This window comes from Bombina bombina, chromosome 3 (assembly GCF_027579735.1).
Source record: "Bombina bombina isolate aBomBom1 chromosome 3, aBomBom1.pri, whole genome shotgun sequence".
In the NCBI taxonomy this organism is placed as follows: Eukaryota; Metazoa; Chordata; class Amphibia; order Anura; family Bombinatoridae; genus Bombina; species Bombina bombina.
This window is the reverse complement of record NC_069501.1, coordinates 452025249-452037508: the sequence shown is the minus strand read 5'-3', so window position 1 is coordinate 452037508 and position 12260 is coordinate 452025249. Positions and strand designations below refer to the sequence as shown.

The 12260-nt window shown below is 35.5% G+C and overlaps 1 long non-coding RNA gene across 1 annotated transcript in view; it reads right to left on the bottom strand.

Moving 5' to 3' along the window:
• Nucleotides 1–12260, bottom strand: part of LOC128653421 (uncharacterized) — a 98522-nt gene that overhangs the window by 32094 nt on the left and 54168 nt on the right. Inside the window, exon 2 of the long non-coding RNA XR_008401352.1 lies at nucleotides 3364–3456. This is a non-coding gene — a long non-coding RNA (uncharacterized LOC128653421). The remainder of the gene's footprint in view (nucleotides 1–3363; nucleotides 3457–12260) is intronic.

The window sequence follows — 12260 nt, the reverse complement described above, 5'->3', positions numbered from 1 at the left end:
ATTTTATGTTTTTTATTTCTAAAAATAGTTTTATGTATATATTTTTCTCATTTCACTTCACCAACTTAGACTATTGTGTTCTGATCCCTCACATAAAATTCAGATTAATAAAACATTGAACTTAAGGCTGTAATGTAACAACATAGGTAAAAAGTCAAGGGGGGTGAATACTTTTGCAAGGCATAGTATATATTACTTTGAGCCTTAATCTAACCAATCAATATATAGCATGTTACAGGGTTTGGTTCAGTGTACCATGCTTATGATGGAGAGAAACACCGTATTTTAGAACAAAATCAGGCAAAATAAGTCAGGAATCTATATTGTAATGTTGTTTAATTTCTCCAACTTCTAATGAATGTCCCTTTAATACATTATGCTGTATCTACTATATGCACTATAATGTCCCTTTAAATATAGAAAAGTATCCAATTATAAAATCAATCACCTGAGATAAAATATTAATATAAAAATTAGATTTTAGTGGATTTTCAAGCATTATTACCAATTCTAATTTTTACTTAATGAACAAAAAATATGGACTGTAAAATAAATGTAGATTAAGCTGATGGTTGATTGATTTGATTAGATATAAAATAACTATAAAATGTTGATGCTTATTATAGAAATGTGTCCTTTTGTGTGCAGGGAAGACATAGTCAACAAAATCTGTGTGTTAACATAAAAATAAAGCTGAGATCATTTTTAACAAATTAATCTGACTGCTCATTAACATTAGTGATGCGCAGACTCTGCCTTCAAATGTCAGAATCTGTAAAAGTTAAAAAGTTCAGTACACAAAAAAAGCTAACATGCAGTAATTATCTTGAGGGGAAAAAAGTACATGCTACTTTAAACTATATATTCCAAAACATTTAGATGTGAAGTAACGTTAGTTGATGTACAGTGTGTGACAAAAAATTTAAATATCCTTAACATGTTTTGGAACTACATTTCCCCTCTTTAAGCTGATTGAGCATCATGGGAAATGTAGTTTCAAAACATCTGGGGGCCCAAGGTTGCTGATCCCTGCTATAAAGTACATAATGCTCTGGTTTTTGGCAGGTAACAAATTCTGGCATTTTCAGCATGTTTTTCCAGTGATCACAATCAAAAATATTTCTGTAGATAATCAATCCCTTAAAAGGGACATAAAAAACCCACATTTTTCTTTCATGATTCAGACAGAGCAAGTGATTTTAAACAACTTTCCAAATGGCTTCTGCTATCTAAATTGCTTTATTCTCTTGGTATCCTTAGTTGAAAAACATATCTAGATAGGCTCAGGAGCAGAAATGCATTACTGGGAGCTAGATGCTGATTATTGGCTGCACAAAAATGTCTCTTTTCAATGGTTCACCAGATGTCTTGTGATAGCTCCCAGTAGTGCATAGCTGTTCCTTCAAAAAAAGACACAAAGAGAATGAAGCAAATTGGATAAAAAAAAGTAAATTGGAGAGTTGTTTAAAATCATATGCTCTATTTGAATCATGAAAAATAGGAAAAAAATGTGGGTTTCATGTCCTTTAAGTTTAAAATTGTTAACTCTTGAAAACAACACAAAATCATTAGTTGCATTGTTAAAGGATTATTAAATACAGTCAAATTGTAAAATCAACAAGTGCATAATGAAAAAAAACATTGCACTTTTTGAATATTAAATGAGCATATTTTTTCTGCTAAATTTCATAATTTATTTAAATTTGACAACCTCCTGTATCATTTGGCAGCCATCAGCCTACCACCAACCTATATACCTATAAACGTTTGCACATGCTCAGTAGGAACTAGTGCCCCAGAAAGCGTGCATATAAAAAGGCTGCACAATTTGATAATAGACGTAAAATTGGAAGTCTGTTAAAACTGCATGCTCTATCTGAATCATGAAAGTTTAATTTTTTTTCTTTAGTGTCCTTTTAATCTTGTGAAAATTAAGAAAAACAGATGTATATGATAATATACATTTTGGCAATATTGGGGGTTTATCGATTTCCTCACAGGATAAAGGGCCTGTATGTTGATTAATACCTTTCATTAGTGTGTAGCGATGTTAATACGTGACATGTGTGAAATTAACCTCTTATACTCCAAAACCAGAGCTATATGTGTATGTCTCTTTAAGGGATTTAAATATTTTTTGTATAATTGCATTTGTTTGTTGGTTTATTTATTTTACTAATTGTATTATTCATTTTTTGTTGATTGAGCATATATTGTTTATATCTGGTGACAGTGGGATTATATCAGTGTATCTAGTGCATGCCAAAAACCAGTGTTATATTCTAAAGCTTTTCGGGGTACCCAATTGTAACTAGAAAAGTGTCTGGGGGTATAAGACCTTTTAGCTGTGGAAATTGAAAAGTGAAAAAAGGGCCCTCTAAACTTGCTGTTAAGTACTGAAAATTTGGATTGTGATCAGAATATGTTAATTAAATGGCTATTTTTTACAAAACCAGTGATGCAATAATTGCTGCCGATAAAGGTCCCGATTATAAGTGGAGCGCTATTTAATGCTCTGATTCATGCGTTTATTACATGTTGAAAATAAAATGTTTTCGCTCCAGCACTAACCCGACGCGTGCAAAAAGCCAAACTAAGAATATTGTTAATTTATTCCCCCAAAGACTTCAATGGAGGGCGAAAAGTGGAAAAAACTAAGACCCTACTAACCTAATCGCATATTCTCAAGTGCCTCAACCCAACATGAAAATATGAATATTTTGCATTACGACGTTCATCACATAGCAGGATATGTTATATTTTTCCATAAATAAATATTTCTACATATATCTGATAGTATTTTCGTACTATATATATATATATATATATATATATATATATATATATATGTATAGATATTTACAGATATATATATATAGGAATATCTATTTAGAAATACTTAGAACATATTTCACTATGTTAAGAACATTGTAATGGGAAATATTAGTAAAGACATAGTTAAACTCTTTATTAAATATGAATATTGCATAAATATGATTTTCCATATTTTCATCTGCTTGACTGCAAAGGACTCCAATGAACTTCTATATATGTCTATATATGTGTACATACTGTATGTATTTATGTGTTTAGATGTGTATATATGTCTGCAAATACATAAATACACATATAAATACATATGTACACACACACACACATATATATATATATATATATATATATATACATATACATACATATATATATATATATATATATATATATATATATATCTATACCAATAATACCAAAGAAGGCACTCTCCATTTACAAAGCCGTTTAATGGTAAACGTTTTCGGGGTCTCCCCCGTCCTCAGACCACTTACAGACATTAACAACACATCACCTTAAATAACTACTTACCCCCACCGTGAGATACCGCCATCAGTCTCCCAGCCTCCGTGTAGCGCAACTGCGCATGCGCGCCCGGAAATAGGGAGAGCCAACGGGGACAAACTGAAAAGCAAAAGTGAAAATAGTAATCCTAATCACATACAAGTAAAACAATGCAGCCATCGATACATAACTATAGAACTAATGTCAGTGCTGATCAACATATTAGTTTTCCTGCCTTAGGCTAGACACACTGTCACTTATACTAATCGTCATTACACCCCTGCACTGGCTAATATACTAAACGTTTACTAATTACCTAAACCCCATCCTGCTAGCCAAAATGTTTTAAAGGGGTTGACCACATGTATTCAAATAACTACATATGTAGTAATCTATTACCACCGTCTGTAATTAAGCACATAGTTCAAGCTGTCATATAAGTAAGCATCATACAAAGTTAAACACATAGTTAGCACAAACAGACCTGATATGTCATCTTTTGAAACCTATATTCAGACCATCGACACTACTTGGTTAGACATATTCAATTCATGACACCTGATAACCTGCTCCTTAGATTGACATAAACATTACTGTTAGGAGCCCTAGGTTGAAGAGTACCCCAACTAGTGTCAGAAACTCAATAACTGGGATGGCCGACTAAAACTGTGCCCAAACATACTAAATAAACAATATCCCTATCATCTAGACTAAACGATAGGAGTCAGAGAGCATATATCTACCACAACCCTTATAGAAAGCACTGATAGTCCAACTGGACATTGAGTCCCTTTGGATACATGGTATCCAAATTAAAAATCCACTGGGACTCCCGTTGTAGTAGACGTCTGCCCCTGTCGCCACCTCTAGAGTTTTTTGGTATATGATCTATGATGATATAACGAAGATCAGACACAGCATGGCCACTGGTACAAAAATGGCGAGCCACCGGTTGGTCTGAATCACCATTCTTAATTGCCAGTCGAATTGCTGACCGGTGGTTCGCCATCCTCGTCCTGAGATCATCCTGGGTCTTGCCCACGTAGAACCTGTCACACGGACAATGCAATAAATAGACAATGTACGTGGTTGTGCAAGTAACCCTATGTTGAATGTAGTACTTTTTGTTAGACCATGGATGTAGAAATGTGTTGTTCTGGGTTAAACCACCACAGGTAGTACATCCACTGCAGCGGAAGCAACCCTTTTTGGTGGTGCTTAACCATGTACTTGGCATGTAACTCTCAGTATTATCAGGTCTTAGCAGCATATCCTTAAGTGATCTCCCACATTTGAAGCCAACAAGTGGTGTCACACAGGATGCAAAGGGTAAGGATTTATCACTCTCAAGAATGTCCCAATGTTCCTTCAAGATCTGGGAGAATTGTAGTTTTTCAGGTGAGAAAGTGGTGGGGAAAATCATTTTATTCTCACTCTTATCCCTCTCCACCTTAATAGGTGCTTGTTCCTGCGTAAGTCCCGATGCCTCCAATAATGACTGATCAAGATATTTAGATCCATACCCACGATCTTTAAATTTCTTATACATATCATGTAATTGTTGTTCCTTTTTCTGCTGATTGCTGTTATTACGTACCACTCTCTTAAACTGTGACCTCGATAGTGATTTCTTCAAGCTTGTAGGGTGACAGCTTGTGGCGTCCAGTAGCGAATTTCTGTCGGTTTCTTTATGGTACAGGGTGGTGCTGATACCTGTACCCTCTTTGTAAATCCTTAGGTCTAGGAAATCAATGGTGCTTACATTGTAGGTCATCTTAAATTGCATTTGTGGATTTACACCATTCAATTCGGAATACCACACCAACAGGGCGACATGGGTCGCAGAACAAGGGGGAGACCTCCCCGGCAGTGGCGCAAGTAGAGAAATCTGATGAGACTGATAATATCATTATGAATTTAAGCTCCTATATCTTGACTAAGTCTGAAGAATCGCTACTGCAGAAAGGTTTGAAATTTATACCAACTTTATATGCCAATTAATTTTTCCTCAATGTTGATCTCTTTAAGTTCCAGAGATCCCTGAGGTTGAAGGAACACTTTGGGATTTCCAAAGAAGATCCAGGATGTCTTCATAAAAAAGGCAAATTTGATCCAAAAAGCACGAACGCAAGTATTGCGACATACTCAAGAATGATCAGGGGGGACATGAAGAAAATGATTTTCCCCACCACTTTCTCACCTGAAAAACTACAATTCTCCCAGATCTTGAAGGAACATTGGGACATTCTTGAGAGTGATAAATCCTTACCCTTTGCATCCTGTGTGACACCACTTGTTGGCTTCAAACGTGGGAGATCACTTAAGCATATGCTGCTAAGACCTGATAATACTGAGAGTTACATGCCAAGTACATGGTTAAGCACCACCAAAAAGGCTTGCTTCCGCTGCAGTGGATGTACTACCTGTGGTGGTTTAACCCAGAGCAACACATTTCTACATCATGGTCCAGGATGGGGTTTAGGTAATTAGTAGACGTTTAGTATATTAGCCAGTGCAGGGGTGTAATGACGATTAGTATAAGTGACAGTGTGTCTAGCCTAAGGCAGGAAAACTAATATGTTGATCAGCACTGACATTAGTTCTATAGTTATGTATCGATGGCTGCATTGTTTTACTTGTATGTGATTAGGATTACTATTTTCACTTTTGCTTTTCAATTTGTCCCCGTTGGCTCTCCCTATTTCCGGGCGCGCATGCACAGTTGCGCTACACGGAGGCTGGGAGACTGATGGCGGTATCTCACGGTGGGGGTAAGTAGTTATTTAAGGTGATGTGTTGTTAATGTCTGTAAGTGGTCTAAGGACGGGGGAGACCCCGAAAACGTTTACCATTAAACGGCTTTGTAAACGGAGAGTGCCTTCTTTGGTATTATTGGTATTTGACTATTTGGAAGCGCACCCCGGCAGCTGAATGAGAAAGTGTGCTTGTTCCCTGCTTGTGCTTGTATATATATATATATATATAAAATAGAAAAAGAATACCAGCTGTGGGTGACACTAGTGTATGTATCTCCCACAGATGGTTTAAGTATACCCTTATCTGGCACTTAACCTTAGAATAGTCCTAATTATAAATAATCTGAGGTCACAACCTATAAATGCATTCAACCAAATTTTTAATTTTACAGTGATATACAAAAAATAATAATAAATTAAAGAAAAAGCCACAAAAGCGGTAACTCATACAATAGTCCAGACAGGAAAAAATAAATAAGGGTACCCTTAATAAAGAATTCTGGGAGCTCCCTAAGTAGTATAGCACCAGTTATGGGTTATTTCCATCCGTTATGCATTATGCAGTCCCTTGGTTAATAAGCATTGTACATTTGAGGGTTATTTCCCCCCAATATGTAGTCCCTTGATTAAAAAGCAACATACAAGCATTCAGGTCTATTGCTTCTTGCGGTGTGTGTATATATATATATATATATATATATATATATATATATACAGGAAGTGCAGAATTATTAGGCAAGTTGTATTTTTGAGGATTAATTTTATTACTGAACAACAACCATGTTCTCAATAAACCCAAAAAACTCATTAATATCAAAGCTGAATAGTTTAGGAAGTAGTTTTTAGTTTGTTTTTAGTTATAGCTATTTTAGGGGGATATCTGTGTGTGCAGGTGACTATTACTGTGCATAATTATTAGGCAACTTAACAAAAAACAAATATATACTCATTTCAATTATTTATTTTTACCAGTGAAACCAATATAACATCTCAACATTCACAAATATACATTTCTGACATTCAAAAACAAAACAAAAACAAATCAGTGACCAATATAGCCACCTTTCTTTGCAAGGACACTCAAAAGCCTGCCATCCATGGATTCTGTCAGTGTTTTGATCTGTTCACCATCAACATTGCGTGCAGCAGCAACCACAGCCTCCCAGACACTGTTCAGAGAGGTGTACTGTTTTCCCTCCTTGTAAATCTCACATTTGATGATGGACCACAGGTTCTCAATGGGGTTCAGATCAGGTGAACAAGGAGGCCATGTCATTAGATTTTCTTCTTTTATACCCTTTCTTGCCAGCCACGCTGTGGAGTACTTGGACGCGTGTGATGGAGCATTGTCCTGCATGAAAATCATGTTTTTCTTGAAGGATGCAGACTTCTTCCTGTACCACTGCTTGAAGAAGGTGTCTTCCAGAAACTGGCAGTAGGACTGGGAGTTGAGCTTGACTCCATCCTCAACCCGAAAAGGCCCCACAAGCTCATCTTTGATGATACCAGCCCAAACCAGTACTCCACCTCCACCTTGCTGGCGTCTGAGTCGGACTGGAGCTCTCTGCCCTTTACCAATCCAGCCACGGGCCCATCCATCTGGCCCATCAAGACTCACTCTCATTTCATCAGTCCATAAAACCTTAGAAAAATCAGTCTTGAGATATTTCTTGGCCCAGTCTTGACGTTTCAGCTTGTGTGTCTTGTTCAGTGGTGGTCGTCTTTCAGCCTTTCTTACCTTGGCCATGTCTCTGAGTATTGCACACCTTGTGCTTTTGGGCACTCCAGTGATGTTGCAGCTCTGAAATATGGCCAAACTGGTGGCAGGTGGCATCTTGGCAGCTGCACGCTTGACTTTTCTCAGTTCATGGGCAGTTATTTTGCGCCTTGGTTTTTCCACACGCTTCTTGCGACCCTGTTGACTATTTTGAATGAAACGCTTGATTGTTCGATGATCACGCTTCAGAAGCTTTGCAATTTTAAGAGTGCTGCATCCCTCTGCAAGATATCTCACTATTTTTGACTTTTCTGAGCCTGTCAAGTCCTTCTTTTGACCCATTTTGCCACAGGAAAGGAAGTTGCCTAATAATTATGCACACCTGATATAGGGTGTTGATGTCATTAGACCACACCCCTTCTCATTACAGAGATGCACATCACCTAATATGCTTAATTGGTAGTAGGCTTTCGAGCTTATACAGCTTGGAGTAAGACAACATGCATAAAGAGGATGATGTGGTCAAAATACTCATTTGCCTAATAATTCTGCACTCCCTGTATATATATATATACACACATACATATTTAGACATGTATATGTATGTATCTTTGTATCTTTATGTTAAAGACTTTTGCCTGCCTGAGACCTCAGATCTTTGAGCCCTTATAACTTTTTTATGCAATTTTTAAAATATTTTTATTAGATGGTGTTATTATAAATGTAACTGTACTTTAAAATGTATTTTTGATGTGTTTTGTGACACTCGCGTAACAGTTAATCATAGCTCCGAAGTCGCGCTAAATTCAATTGGGCTCAAGCAATCACGTTTAATTTCAACTCGTAATACACGCATTACTTATGGTGCAGGCAAACAGATGTTATAAACCCGATATTGGTCGTGCGTAGCAGTTATCGCGCCATTCATAATTTAGCCCAAACAATGAAAATGCCTGATTGTGATCACATTGACACTGAAATGGATTCATCTGCAGCCATTAATAAAACAATAATTATCAAATGATATTCTGTGATCAACCTATTGTTAGTAATAAATAGTAGAGGTAAGCAAACACAAAACCACATATTTAACTCCTTAATGACAGCCAACATACTCAGTACTTCAGCTTATTGTTTCACTTCAAGGGTATAAGAGTGGGGGTCTTACCAACAGTGCGGTCTCAATGTTTTCTGCGAGGCCCGTGCAATTACAATCCCGGAAACTCCTTGTGACAGGCGACATTCAGGGTATGTCAATGTCATTAAGGGTTTCATTAAATTATGACAATAATAATAGTATTAATAACAACAATAATAACATTAATAAAATACTAAATAATCGTATAACAATAATAATAGTATTAATAACAACAATAATAATAATATACTAAATAATCGTTTAACAATAATAATAAAAATATATTAAAGAATCTATGTATATATTGTAGTATTCACAATTCAATCTATAAAATAGTTTGCTTCAACTCACATATAATGGAGCAAGGACAACCTACTCAATGTTTATCACGACACATTAAAAGGATAATCATTGTTTCACAGCTTCTGGTTGCTTGTTAAAGGGACAGTAAAATCCTTGTAATTGCAAGACACTGCAATGTGTGTTGTTATAAAATAAAATATCAGCCAAGTGTTATTGTTTTTAAAACAAATTAAAGGGACAGTCTACTCCATAATGTGTATTGTTTAAAAATATAGATGATCCTTTTATTACGCAACCCCCCAGTTTTGCATAACCAACACTGTTATATTAATACATTTTTATCTCTGTGATTACCTTGTATCTAAGCCTCTGCATCTGCAGACTGCTCTCTTAACTCATTTCTCTTGACAGACTTGCATTTTTATCAGTGCTGACTCATAAATAACTCCACAGGAGTGAGCACAATGTTATCTATAAGGCACACATGAACTAGAGCTTTCTAGCTGTGGAAGAAACTGTCAAAATGCACTGAGATAAGAGGCAGCCTTCAAGGGCTTAGAAATTAGCATATGATCCTATCTAGGTGTAGGTTTCAACAAAGAATACAAAGAGAACAAAGCAAATTTGATGATAAAAGTAAATTGGAAAATTGTTTAAAATTGCATGTCCTGTCTAAAACATGAAAGTTTCATTTTGACTTGACTGTCCCTTTAACATCCTTTTTACTGCAATTAGTTTTCAACAGCCAAACTCCATCAAGCATTTGCCTTATTTGGAGGAGCAGTTATTATCTGATAAAGCCAATAAGGGACATGCATGTAGCAGGGCTATCCTTGAAAAGTTATCAGGGTGCATTTTAAGCTCTGAGAATTAGAAATTGCTAAGATATAAATCACATGAAATACATAATGAAAACGGATTGCAAAGGTGCTTAATTATGTATAACAAAATATTTTATATAAAAAAAATTCTGTCCCTTTAAATCTTTTACATAGAAGCCACACTAAAAGGCAAATATTTTCAACATTTCACAAGATGAAAGTTCAGTCTTAAATTCTAGTTCTGATATGAGTCACTGGTTCTGTGTTTCAGCATTTGGACAGCTCCAGTTCACTATATTTCGGCTGCCTATAGGAGGCGATGCCACCAATGCATTTTAAAGTATATTGTCAGGATCTGTTTCGAAAATTACAGTGACAGTAAGAAGATGTAATTGTAAAACATAATGTTGCTATGCAATCTTATTTGAAACATACCATATTGCTTTGTAACTACAAGATACAAAACAAAACATAATTAATAAATCAATATATACAACACAGATAACCCAACATTAATAAAGGCAAATTGTTTATTTTAAAATTCTAAATATTAATAGCAACATTTTGTAAATAATTGTTAAAGCTTCATCTGCAATGTACTAATGTTATGCAAAAATGTCAATGTTTAAACTTCATATTTTAATGGTAAAGGGACAGAATTTGTTCCCCATGACTGCAGCGTATTAAATGTATAAGAAATGGCACATGTATGCTCCATTTTTGCAAAAGAAATAGCTGGATTTGCCCATCGAAACTACAGCCCATCAAAATAGGCTTGGCTTGCTGACAGATCAGATCTTGTTATCTTATCAATTAAATGCTTCCCTTTCTTATCTCTGTCTCTGTACAATACCTAGAAAGAGCAAATGAAAATTAACATTTTAGAGCTTCATCTCTTCCACCTCCCACTGTGAGAGGAATTTCTTCTTCTGGCTGTGTTTACATAGTTTATCAATAGCCTAAACCTAGGCTAAATCAACTATTTCAAGTGCCAATATAAAGGCTAAGGAGCTATTTATAAATAATTTAATGCAGTACAACAGGTAAAATGGATCATTGAGAACAATTTAAAGTAGAGAAAGTTTTTGGGTAAACTTTCCCTTTAATGCATTCAGCTTTAAAAAAAAAAATCTCACTCTGTTTCTAAATCTTCCACATTATTATGTTATTTCAGCTATGTGTATCATATCCTATAAAATTAAAATATTTATGGTAGTGTTTTTTATAGAGGTTGTGTTCCACAACTATAGGCTGGCAATGCTGTAGAGAACTGGCATGGAACAAGAAAAGGGTGCCCCAAATAGGATTGTTTTACATATATTATAGAGACATTAAACTACATACAAAATGATGGAGCATCAATTAAACATGTCAATGTATTTGAACCAAATAAGTTTTGGTTTAAGCGAGTTAAACAAATATTGAAATCAATGGGAAATGCTTGTTAGTACCCTGAGAAATCAAGTGCTCACTGGCTAGTAAGGATGATTCCCAAAGTTATTTTGGTGGAAAGGAGTTAGCCTTCACTGGCATAAAAACTGGAATGGGGACGGTGCATGTTGGGGAGGATGGCAGGGAGACCGAGACCCTCCTGAATAGATCTTTAGGACTACTTATAGTAGACACAAATGTCATTCTTTTTTTCTTTTCAATATGGCTGTATGATTATATATGTATGCCTCCCAATCGTTAACTCTGTATCCTTGCATCTTGTTAATTAAAGTTTTTGTATGTCAATCTATACTAAAAAAAAAAAAATTGGAGAGAAACAAAACTGGCATAAGAAGCACAGAAACATCAATTAAAAAACGAATACATTTTAAAATGCTACCTTAAAGGGACAGTCAACCATAGAATTGTTATTGTTTTAAAAGATAGATAATATCTTTATTACCCATTCCCCAGTTTTGCATAACCAACACTGTTATATTAATATACTAGGAACCTTCTTCCAGCCCCCTGATCACATGACTGTGACTGTTCATTATCTATTGTCTTAAAATTAGCATTGTATTGTGCTAGATCTTAAATAACCCCCTGTGCCTGAACACAGTGTTATCTATATAGCCCACGTGTACTTTCTGTCTCTTTGTGTTGAAAAGAGATTTTAAAAGCATGTGATAAGAGGCAGCCCTCAAAGGCTTAGAAATTAGCATATGAGCCTACCTATGTTTAGTTTAAACTAAGAA